The 11671-nt window shown below is 39.5% G+C and overlaps 1 long non-coding RNA gene across 4 annotated transcripts; it reads right to left on the reverse strand.

Annotated features, from left to right (window-relative positions):
* Window positions 1–597: 597 nt before the first annotated feature.
* Window positions 598–8255, reverse strand: LOC128137662 (uncharacterized). 4 transcript variants are annotated; one of them, XR_008233783.1, is made up of 7 exons: window positions 8165–8255; window positions 7715–7825; window positions 5732–5803; window positions 4210–4471; window positions 3297–3350; window positions 1519–1642; window positions 598–839 (listed from the first exon to the last, which is right to left on the reverse strand). It is a non-coding gene; the product is annotated as an uncharacterized LOC128137662 (long non-coding RNA). The 4 variants fall into 4 exon arrangements; XR_008233782.1 differs by lacking the exon at window positions 1519–1642 and adding an exon at window positions 4774–4858; XR_008233784.1 differs by lacking the exon at window positions 1519–1642 and having other exon boundaries at window positions 4407–4471.
* Between the last annotated feature and the right edge of the window lie 3416 nt (window positions 8256–11671).

Raw genomic sequence — 11671 nt, forward strand, 5'->3', positions numbered from 1 at the left:
TCACTGAAAGTACATTCCACGGTGTGCTTTATCTCGCTGCTCAAACCTACCTAACATGGTAAAACTTCACCACTTTAAGTACCTCAGCTTTGAAAATCTTTGCTTTGGGCTTGCTTTGACAGATTTTACATAAATAATAGACCTTGATATCCAGTTACTAATTCCTGCTTACTTGCCAGTACAGTGCTCCATTTTTGATAAATTACTAAAATAAGCCAGTCAGGTTATAATACAAATTAATCTTCCTTTTCATACTTGAAGAAGCAACCCTGAACAACTTCGGCACCTGCAAAACACTTGAGAGGTGGTCAGGTATACTAACCACTAACACAGTTTCATCCCACAGTTTCAGTGTGATTTGTGCAAAGTCATGCTGTGGAGGAAAAAATCACCAGACCTTAAAACTGCTTGAGTTTATCCTTTCTTTTAAGGTTCACTGCATTTTCTAACCTCTGTTCTCATGTTTTGAAAACTGCAGTGAACAAGAAATGAGCTTGCTTGTGTCTAAAAAGTCAGTGCACTACTGTCTATGCTCATGATAGGTGATTACGTAAAAGCCAAAACACATCCAGACGGGACACCCCAAGAAAACAACACAAATAAATGTTTTAGATGAAAAAGAAATTTAGCTGCATCCAAAATCAAGCATTTACTGTATTTCCACATGTACGGCTTCACAGAGGAAGAGGTTGAGACCTGCTGCAGTACAAGGAGTTGGCCAGCATGGAATCAGAAGAAGGGAGATTACTGGGAAAGCTGTGACCTCTGTTACCTTCTGAAATAACCCCCACGCACTCTTGCAGAGCCTCCAGTCTTACTGCCAAGAAGAATTTGTGAACCTGTATTCATGAAAACATAACACTTTGAATTTCAACATTTTAAAAAACGTATTTGTAAGTAAGAAGTTCAAATGGATAAGAATTTGTTTCAAAATGTCAGTTCCGTCGGGTTTTTTTCTTTCCCTTTTTTTTTTCTTTTAAGACAAATTAGTGAAATAAACATGATTGCAAATGTTGGAAAAAGTTTTTACGTTACAGAAACGTACTTCCACCCTGCCACGACAAAGCTCAGGACGTACCCGGAGCAGAGCTAAGCCGTCAGTTCGGGAAGCCGCGGCCGGGGGCTCGGCCCGGGACCCCCCCCGCAGGCTGCCCTTGCTTCTGCAGAGGTGCTGCCCCCGCTGCACCGCCCCAGGGCGAGACCTGCGCGGGCAGGGACCTTCTGCTCTTGCTGTCATACGCAAGAGGGAGCTCTTGGTCGCAACAACTTCCCTTCGCTCTCCCCAATTTTTGTTGAAAGCCTGTTCCGTCCCTAAGCTTTTCTTACTTTCGAATTGGCTCTTTCAATTCAAGGACAAATGGCTAATGGAAAGCTTAAAAAAAAAAAAAATAGTGACAATCTCGGCCGTACATAATGTAGGCGTAGCTCAAAGGAATGGGTTACACCAAGGCTTACGCGCTGGTCAGGCTTACAGTTCAGCAGTGAAAGCCACATGTCAATTTAGGTCCCAGGACTCACTATATATAACATATAGAGATCTCCAGCAGTGAGACTTACAAGCACCCGTGTCCTGAGGCAGGGACCTGCAGAAGCTGCTCCATGGGACATGTCAGTGTGTTCTGACATCCGTGGCAAACATGGCCTGCTCTCAGCAATAGGCAGGAATTAATCTCTGATTAACGTTCACAGCTCCCAGTCCTCTCCGGGGACAAGTGCCCACACCAGCCCTGTTACACAGCATGTAGCACTGGGGTGAGGCAGTAGGGCCCATCCCCATCAATTCAATTTCTTTAGGACTTGGAGGGCTTGGGATATGCGAAAGGCCTGTTCCTGTCTGTTCTCTGGCTGAACCTGGACTTTATTGGACTGTGTGAAGGGGAGACAGCTGGGGAAGGGCTGAAAAACCTCAGAAGGAGACAGACAATGAAAGTCTGGCTGCACTGAAGTAGATGGGAACCCCGAACGATGCCCTGGCCAGATTCTAAGTGAAGAATCTGAAGAATCCAGGCATCCTCCCCACAGCACTCCTCCAAGTGACTCACCTTTTTTTACCTTTTCTTTTGTTTTTTTCTCCCAGTCATGGCTGAATTTGGCTAATGCTGTTACACTTACCTAATGAAAGAAAGACGTGTTCTTTCATATGTGCTCATTTATCCACTCAGATTTAAGGTACTTATAATATGCTATAAAACACTTAAAATGGTCCACTCTTTACGACTATATGTAGTCAGTCTAATAAAAGATATCGGTATCTCTACAGAAACTGTTTCAATTAAAGCATTTTAAGAAATATTGTGGCTTCATAAGTAATGGACAGGTTTAAAGAGACCAAGAAAACCTTTATGCAAAAATAATTCTCTATATATTTTTCTTTTCAGTTGTATACCTAAATGGTTCTTCCCATTCATAGTAATCCCAGCTATTCATGCTCAGGCTGTAGTTGTGCACTGAAAAATGAATATGTTGGTCTGTTACCTTCTGTCATCCTGCAATTATTGCCTATAAGCAGCAGTCAATTGAACAAACAAAGCCTTTAGCATGACTGGCTCTCTAGTAAACATGCTACTCTTAATATTTCCCAAGGGAAACAATACAGAACTTCATATAAGTGAATAAGGATACCCATCTGGTACCCTATCTGGCTACCCAAGTGTAGTCTGTTGATTCAAAACCCATCTGTCTTAATCTTGGATAAAAGGACACAAGATATTGAATATTTAAAAGATACCAGATAAGCATTACTATCTTAAGTATCGTCAGTATTCTAAGCCAAAGGAAGTTTCCACATTTCCTTTTAGACATAGCCAACACAGCAACAGCGTGGTTAATACCTTGGAAATGAAATAATCAGATACACTGTGAATCAGCTGACATTTTGTTTTGTGGCTTTTCTCATTTGTTCTGTATGCTTTGTTGCTTTTAAGATATTTGGCATGTTGGTACATTCAGGTATTCTTTCAGAAAATAGAAAAATCTGAAAAAGCAGTGTATTGTCAAGGTGTTTAAACATAGGAGTCCAAGCCTGGATGTGGCAATTTGTTACAGATGAAGTCTAGGCAAAGATAATCCATTAAATAAATCCAGGAAAAAAACCATGTAACAGTGTCACATGTAGATAACAGAGAATTGAATGTGTTGCTTGAGGTGGAATAAGAAAGGGGAAAAGCAAGCATCTTAGGTGGGAATGAAAATAAGAACAACAAAGCTGCTACCCAGAAGCTCATAGCTGTTGTAAAATTGCCCTGCCATTCTGCAGAACAGGATACAGACACCTGAATGTGAATTTTCGGACATACAGTTAGAGGAAGAAACATGGGAACTCTTTATAGTTATTATTCTTCTCTTTTTAGCTGCAAAAGAAGTGAAGGGTCTGTAAAGTGCATATCACAGCAAAAGTCACACTTGTACAATTTTTATATGATTCACCAAAGCATTCAACAAAAATATCTGACAGGTGAAGACTGGCTAGAAATGCTCAGAACTTGGGTGACAGGAGATGACAACTTCTAACTGATAGACAGGAGGGGTTGTCTACCAGCATCACTAAGAAAGTGAGAGAGATGCTCTTTGAACAGTTATACAAAATGCTTCACAAACACAATGCTATTATGAGTGCGTCCAAAAAACCTTGGTTCTAAAAAGTGCCTCAGTTTGTAGACTTGTGCAAAGACACTACAGACACCGGCTTCTGGAATTGGTAACAAGAGAAGTGGAAAAGGAGCAGGAAAGCCCACAAAATTATTTGGCCTCTTGCATGTCCACAAAAAGATGAATAATGTGCTAACTGTTTTAGAGCACAGAGCAACCTTGGATTTCACGTGATGAAATTTTGGTCATGACAGAGAATAAGCTGTTGAATCACGTGTTCCTTTTTCAGAAAGAAAAATCTATGTGCACGTGCCGTTTCTTTCACCCATTTGTATAGAAAAAAGCAAAGGATTAATTAATTAACAGGCAAGAGGTACAAGAATACAGTATGCCTCCCTGGTTTGTTCCACAACTAGTCCGCATAAAGAAATACAGATACAGAAACCTAAGAACGATTGTATCTGCATCTAAATCCAAAGCCTAACTTGATGGAAATCTCAGAGAATATGCTAGGACAAGACTGATAATGAAGATCCTCTGCCCAGAACACGGTCTTTCAGAAAATGGTTCTCTTTACTACAAATTGGCTCAGACTAGAAACCTCTAAAAAAACAGCTTTACCACGGACGCACAGAGTTTTCTCAGTGCAGATTGCTCAAGACTGGGCTGGGAGCCTGGAGTCAGAACTGAACAAAAGCCTGTCTGCTTAAGAAGAATTTATTTCCAGCAACCTCTGTTCCACAATGGCAGTGCTCTGCCAGCCACATGAGGCACAGCAGGGGGAAGAAGAGAATCCAAGAGGAAACTTGGCTTTGCACCTATTGCAGCTTTAGTCATCCTTTTTGAACAGAATTCAGCTGTCAGCCATGTGGAAGACAAACACCTGCAAGGAAGTACAGAAACAGCTGGTATTAGAGGTGATATTGCAACCAGAGTCTGCTGCACTTTTTACCACGTCCTGCTGTTCTGCTAGATGAAAACAGTAATGCAAGTCCTGTCATAAAAACTAATGCATTGGGGTGAATGAGGACATCCAACAGGCAACTGGGGTAAAATTTTCTGTGAAAGAAAGACAAAACAAGGATGATGCTATGTTTTTATGGGTTGATCATTGTTGTTGCAGTTCTTTACTGTATTTTGGGCACAGAGAAGTAGTAACATTGATCGAAAATAAAACCTACTTACTTTCTTCCTCTTAAGGCTTCTATTCCAGACTCATAGTTTCTGTTTCAATACCGTGTAATTTCTCTGGTAATCATCTCATCTGGGCCTTGAAAAGATATTTTCAAAGTATCTGCTCAGATAATCCACCTAAATTTGAATTGTTTATTGTTTGTCTTTATAAGGGATACTATAAAGTCCATGGGACCTATCACAATGATGTAAAACAGGTAGCTATCACTAGGTTAACAGATAACCAGGGCTTATACCAGTATTGACTATGAAACCAGAGACATCTCCATGCTTGTTTTTTGAATTACATATCAAAAGCTTTGATGGTGTTTGGTACTTAATCACAGACTTGGAAAGATGATAATGCTTGTGCCAATCTGCAAAACTAAATGTATACCCACAGCTGTCTTCAAAAGATCCTTCCAGTGATTTCTGCTGGCAGTTTTGTGACATACTTTGTGTCTCACGAGCTCGAAGGTTCTTTCAGTGCAAAGAGTTAATTGTTTTTTTAGAGAAAGTGGCAAACAAATAATCTGACAAAGCTGGTCTCCTGTGATACAGGTGTTTTAAAGCAGAGAGGGAAGAATGTTAAAGTGGCTGTGGGAGGGAAGAAAGACCAAGAACATAAGGGTTTGCTTCAACAGTTAGGTTTGCTTATAGGCAGAAGAAGTAAGGTTAAGATACTACTGAAGATGAGTGAGAGGCTGTAGCAAAAGTCAGTCTGCTGGGACAGGTATTTATTCTGCATTCTTGAGTGACTGTAGATCTTCTTGGTGTCAGGAACTGCAGTTATTAATTTTTTCAACTTCTTTTTACAAGTTAGGATACTGTTACATGTTTTCAGTACAAAAATAAGAGAGACTGAAAGCTGACTATGGTGTAAAAGTATGTAATAATTAAAGTTGCATACAGAAATAAAAAAATAAAATTCTGGCTTAAAGTTGTATTTTTAATTTGCTTAATAACTTACCAAGGTGCAGAAAGAATTTTGACAAGGGCTTTTTCTACATTAGATGAAATAGAAAGCTGACATGAAGAAACACTGCAGAGAAAAGAAAGTATTTTAAGGGCTTAATTTAGAAAACTGATTTCATTTTTGAAAGTCCCATGAGCCTGCATTTTAATTCCAGAGGGCTTTAAAAATTGTATGTGTTATTACATCGCAAAATATTGATGTTGATATTAATGAACTCTGTAGAATGAGGCTGTATGGAGGTTGAAATGAGTTCATGCTTTTTTTTCTGGAATTTAGATGCTCAGAGTATACATTCTGATCATTTGTCTAAGTTAGAATTTATGTCTCTGGGTTGACGTTATTACTAATTAGTGAGGCCTTAAAATTGTAGGGATGCGTCTGCAAAAATTAAAGTAATCATCATTACTGCAGTCTGAAAGTCTGGACACCGATACATGTGGTTCTGGTGACAAAGAGAAAGGTAGTTTCTTTCATTCACAGATACCCTTTGCATATGTATGTTTTTAATACACTAGAGGTTGCAAAAAGTGGGAGAACATGAGAAAGTAAAAGTACTGTTTCCTTCCTGGAATAGTAGGCATGTCCTGTATTTGCGTTCTTGAAGCACCTTTGGGCCTGGACAAGTGATAAAAATAAAACTGAGACTATGAGTTATACTTTTCATAACAGGGAGTTTACAAGCTGGAGAAGGAACCCTTACAAAATTACTGGATTTTTTCCCCCAATATATGTGTCCTTTTCCTTTTTAAACATATTGCTACATCTCTGCAGATTATCACTAGCTGTTGATCATTCTTAATTTTCTGTGTGTGTCAAAGGACATACGTGCATTTCTTCCTTGCGTTTGTCTATTCAGAATACTAGCTGTAACTTAAGGGGAAGAGGAATCCAGCATGGCTGTCTTCAACAGGACTTTCCTATTTTATCAATGTTATGTAGAGAGAACTCTTTAGTCCTGAACTCACCTATCCCAGAAAATAAAGGAATACAAGCAGTGAAAATAAACATATTCTTTTTTCTTTCTCTAGAAATAGCTAATTCTTCCACTGTGAGATCAGTTTTTCCCAGTCCAAAAGGATCACCTACTTGAGTGCAGAGATATCCAAAGTTTACCATGGATCAATACATAATCCCTCTAATGCAACCACCTGATCATCTGTGCACCTGCACCTACAGGTCACCCAACTGAGGGCATCACATTCTGTCCTCTGTTACTTCTACAGCAGGACATAAATGTTACAACTCAGCACATTTCTTAGAGTAAAAAGGTGAACCAGCTAACTAGGTAGAGTGTTATTACAGACAAGAACTATAGCACTGAACATGATATATTCAGCTGGAGCATAGCAGCATCTCAAAAATGAAGGTGTTCTCTATCATGTTTTCGTATCAGTAGGTTTTTAAATTGCACATTTATACTATTAGTCATTTGCCACATTAATTAAAATAGGAAGAATGTGCAGTTATATAATGGGACATACGTGGTTGCAATTGCTAAATCACTTCCACCTGTGCAAAGGGAATGCAAAATGGAGCAGGTTTATGCTTGCTTTGCAAAACGGATATAGTAGTAAAAGATCGGGGAAATAGATGTAATCAGAAATGGTGATTTTGGGCAAAGGAGGATCCTGCATCACTCATTTCTAATAAAACTAAGTGGCTGGCAGCAGTGATTTTATAGACTGGTGTGCCTAAAGAAGGTCTGTATCTTAATTTGTGCTATAACATAGTAATATGTATGCTTGTAATGTTAAGAAAGCATTCCTCCCACCTTCCCCCCACAAAAACAGGGAAAGAACCACTGTCTTTTTGGACAACAGAAATTGTTAATACAGCTAGAAAACAGGATGAATATTTACTTTAATGGAAAAACACAGAAGGTCAGTTGTTCCAAGACTCTCTTCTGCAAATCAGTTTCCCCTGTCAAGACATGCATTTCAAAGGAAGACAGATTTGAATAGTAAGGTTAACATTTACCTTCCTGAAATTCCTCTATGGTTTAGCTATATTGTTCAGGTCCTCTTCCAGCATATCAAGTGTAAGGCCTCCTAGGGTTAGTTGCTCATCTTCCTGAAATGATGCTCTGTCCTGTTGATATAATTTTTGCAATTGTTGCTCCATATCTTGCAATGACATACAAAGCTTTCTTTCAAAACTTTAAAAACCTTGTTCTTCCCCTCCTTTTTTCAGATGCATTTAGGCAATCAACAGAGATGTTTGGCTCAGAAAAAAGCAACAGTGCTGAAAATCGAGTATGAAGGTTATCTAGTACCATATAGTTTGGAAAAATCAGTAAAAAACCCCCACTGATTCAACAAGCTGTGGGTGAAAACCAGGCTGTAAATTAAGTCAGTGGCAAAAATCCCATGATACCCTTAGGCCAGATTTTCTGCCTAAATACCCAGTAGGTAACTTGAGATATAATACTTTTAGGTATTCACTGCAGTAACAAAGCAGTAGTTAGAGCATTGCAGGAATGGATTGGAGCACAGTACTGAGACGCAGCTTAGTTAAGAGCCTTAACTCAAACTTTGATTTTATCTGCTTGTCAAACAAAGGATCAGCTGTACTATAGCTGCACCTCTGCCAGCCAATTAAGGTCAAAGAAAAGGGTTTTGTAGTGCTTTAGATTAGATTGCTCACCTTCTATTTAAGGAAATACACAAGTAATACATATGTAAAACTAAAGAGAGTTTTTTCTTTCTTCTGTTCCTACTTTTTGATCCTGTAAGTGAAGAAGAACACTAGGTCCTTGTGTCCTAGAGAACCGGGCTTGAGAGAAGCTGCAAAGTTTATTTGTAAATTAGCCTAATGTCTGCATTATTTCACTTCTGAAATTAAGATCCTTTTTACTTTGTGAGTCTTGAGCATGAAGAACAAAGGAAATAGTGGCTCAAAAATGGAGAAGAGCAAAAATTGATTTAGGAAGAGAAAAATAATCTTTCTTAGGTTATTTAAAATGTTGGGGTGGTGGTGGTTGTTTGTTTTGCTAATTGCTATTTGTCTTCAATAAAAAATTATTGTAGTGAAAATTTCAGAGGTGGACTTATCAACATTGTTTCTGTACTTAGGAACTCGTGGTGATCTCCTTTTTTCTTCTGAGTAATTGTTGAACAAGCTCCCAAATCCAATGTTTCTGTCTTGCACTTTTCGGGCTGGAATAACAAACGTCCCTTCCATTCTCATTTAAAACCTCTCTAACAATCAATTTTCTGACCCCCTCTGCAGCCATATGGATGTAATATCATCCAACAGTCATTGCCTTCTACTGCTCCTTATGTACCTAAAGCGTCCACAGAAAAATAACCTTCCAAATTGATGGTGATCTGAACAACAGTCATGTTACCCAGCTAAAACTCTCCAATCCGTTTCCAATGAAACACTGTGCTCTTGCACACAAAGCATGCATTTATGCTGATTAAGCACTGTTTTTTATCAGCAGGGTGTGCACAATCAAACATATTTGACTCAAATACAGAAGCATAGATTGGTTTACTCAGTTAAAAGCTTTGATCTGGCAACGACAGGTATTAGGTAGAGCTAAAGGAATCCACAGTGCAGCTAAAGGAATCCACGGTGCTTAGGGATCCTGATTTACTTTTGGCCTCTAAAGCAGAATGCTAAGAGTAGGCAGGAATATTTTCACTGGCATTAACAGAGCCTTGAGTTCCTGAGAGTGAGAGATGCGTTATTCCTCCTAACAGCTTTGCTTCTTCACATGGCCTTCCCTTGCTTGTCTGACACAAATAGGCTTCTAAATTATCGTTATGCCACATGTTACTACAAAATATCAAGCATTCCTGGCTGCGTCAACTCAAGACAAAACGCTAGCTGCAAGCTGTAGGAGCTTCAGTGAGACATACTCAGAAAAAGAATCCTGCCCTTGGTCAAGGGCATAAAATTTGCTTTCTGATTTCATTCATTTCAGTGGGTGGATGAAGGCAAAAGGGGTATTTATCAAAAAGGCTACATGCATTTTTTTTTTTAAATATTCCTTTAGGCTATGCCTGCCATCCTAAGAATTGGAAATAGTCAAAATACTGTGTTCTGTCCAAAGAACTGCTACAAAGGTAATAAGAAATTTTTATGACCATTAACTTGACACCAGTGCAATGATTTAGCTATAATCCTCAAAATTACTCATCAACCTTTTTCACCTAGTCAGCTATTTGCTGTGACGTGAAATGGGGAAACAGTTGCTTGGATGAGATAAACAAGCAACTTGTTATCATTGCAAAATTGAAGTGTGCAACTGCACAAGCAAAGTAGCTTTTTACATTCTATTTTTAGCAGTTACTACTTGTTGTCTTATTGTTAAACTCCATCTGACCATTTCTGTATTCCTGCTTTGTGTTACTTTAAAAAAACAAACCAATTATCCTTCCTGCCCACTTTTTTTTTTAAAGCATTTGCCACATTCCCAGCTGTTACAAGAAATTTAAGCATACAGATTAGTTTACTCAGGTGTTTTGGCTAACAAAGGTCAAGAGGATTGGGTTATAAATATGTAAATCATTAATTGTAGTGTGTGTTCCTTTTACTGTGTTGCTGAGAATTGCACAGGAGAACAGAGATTAAATACTTCCCTATAGGCTGCAGTTGTTTTCCCTCCATGCTGGAGTTAACTCTGCCCTGGTGCAAGGCGGCATCCACTCAGTTGTATTGGTTCCTTCTGTCAGCCGCTTGAACATCCATAAAGAAATAACGTTACATAGAGTTTTCTGTGATTGGAGTCCTTGCTTTTTCCAGAGAACAGAGCCTTGGTTTAAAGCACTATGGTATCAAATATTGTAAGCATGTCTATCTGCCATTTTGTCAGATGTTTCAATACACATACATGTTTATAACAGCAAGGGACTTTAAGTAGGTCTGGGAGCTCATAGCCTCAGGTGACTGATCCAAGTGCATTTAACATGTGAATACTCCCATCGAGTTCAGTGGGAACATTTCTGACCTTCAAGTGAAGTGTGTGGTTTATTAGTTGCTTATTGGTGTTTATCTGAATACGTGGTAAATAAAAGACTATGTCCCAAAAATCTGCTTGCAAGTTATGGGTCAAGCCTACTGCTGTTACAGTGTGGTACGCTCTCAGGGTAGACATTAGCTGTGGGGTAAAGACCAGGGATCTAGGGCAGATCCCAGCTGGTGCAGCCTGTGACTTTTCAAATTGCGGTGGTTAGTCACTGAGTGCATTCATACAGTGTTAACAAGGGTCAGGCTTGGGATGTCACTGACAGGGCAGTACTGCACTCAAACTTAACATGCTCCATTCCTGAGTGGAAGTTTGGACATATTTTGAGGCTCTAAGAAAGGGCAGGCTGTGCCCCTCAGAACGCGTCTGCAGAGCTTGGGCTGAGGCAGCCTCTCAGCGGGGCTTTGGGGATTGCAGTGTGTCTGACTGGCAAATCCAGACCAAAAAGCAGGCTTGAAATGCACTGAACTGGTACTGCAGACGTATCCAGGGCAGGCAACGCTTGATACATGTGCTTCCCATTGCAGGAGAGGCACCTCCATCAATAGCTACCACTGAAGAGGAAACTTTTAGTGTGCAAGATGTTTTCTTACCAGCGGCAAGATTAGCGCTCAAGGAAAACTTGGAAAAGTAAGCAATGAAAGCTTGTAGAAGAGGCAAAAATTGCAAACTATCTAGCTTTGGAAAGGATGTGTAAGAGCTGGTAGTGAGAGCCTTGCTAATGTTTTGGCATCCAAATGCAACTAGGAACCTTTGACTTTATGCCAGTTCAGCACTGGGTGTGAAACTCTTGGCAGTTTGCCTCAACTTCATAGCACTTTTAGGTCTGGAGACAGAGAGAGAAAGCAGAGAGGGAGAGCACAGAGACCTGAGTATTTAGAGATTTTATAGGTCTTGTTTCTGTTTCTCTTTTCTACTTACAAGAATCTGTTCATGCCTTTTGGGACTATGGAGGATCTAAC

This window comes from Harpia harpyja, chromosome Z (assembly GCF_026419915.1).
Source record: "Harpia harpyja isolate bHarHar1 chromosome Z, bHarHar1 primary haplotype, whole genome shotgun sequence".
NCBI lineage: Eukaryota > Metazoa > Chordata > Aves > Accipitriformes > Accipitridae > Harpia > Harpia harpyja.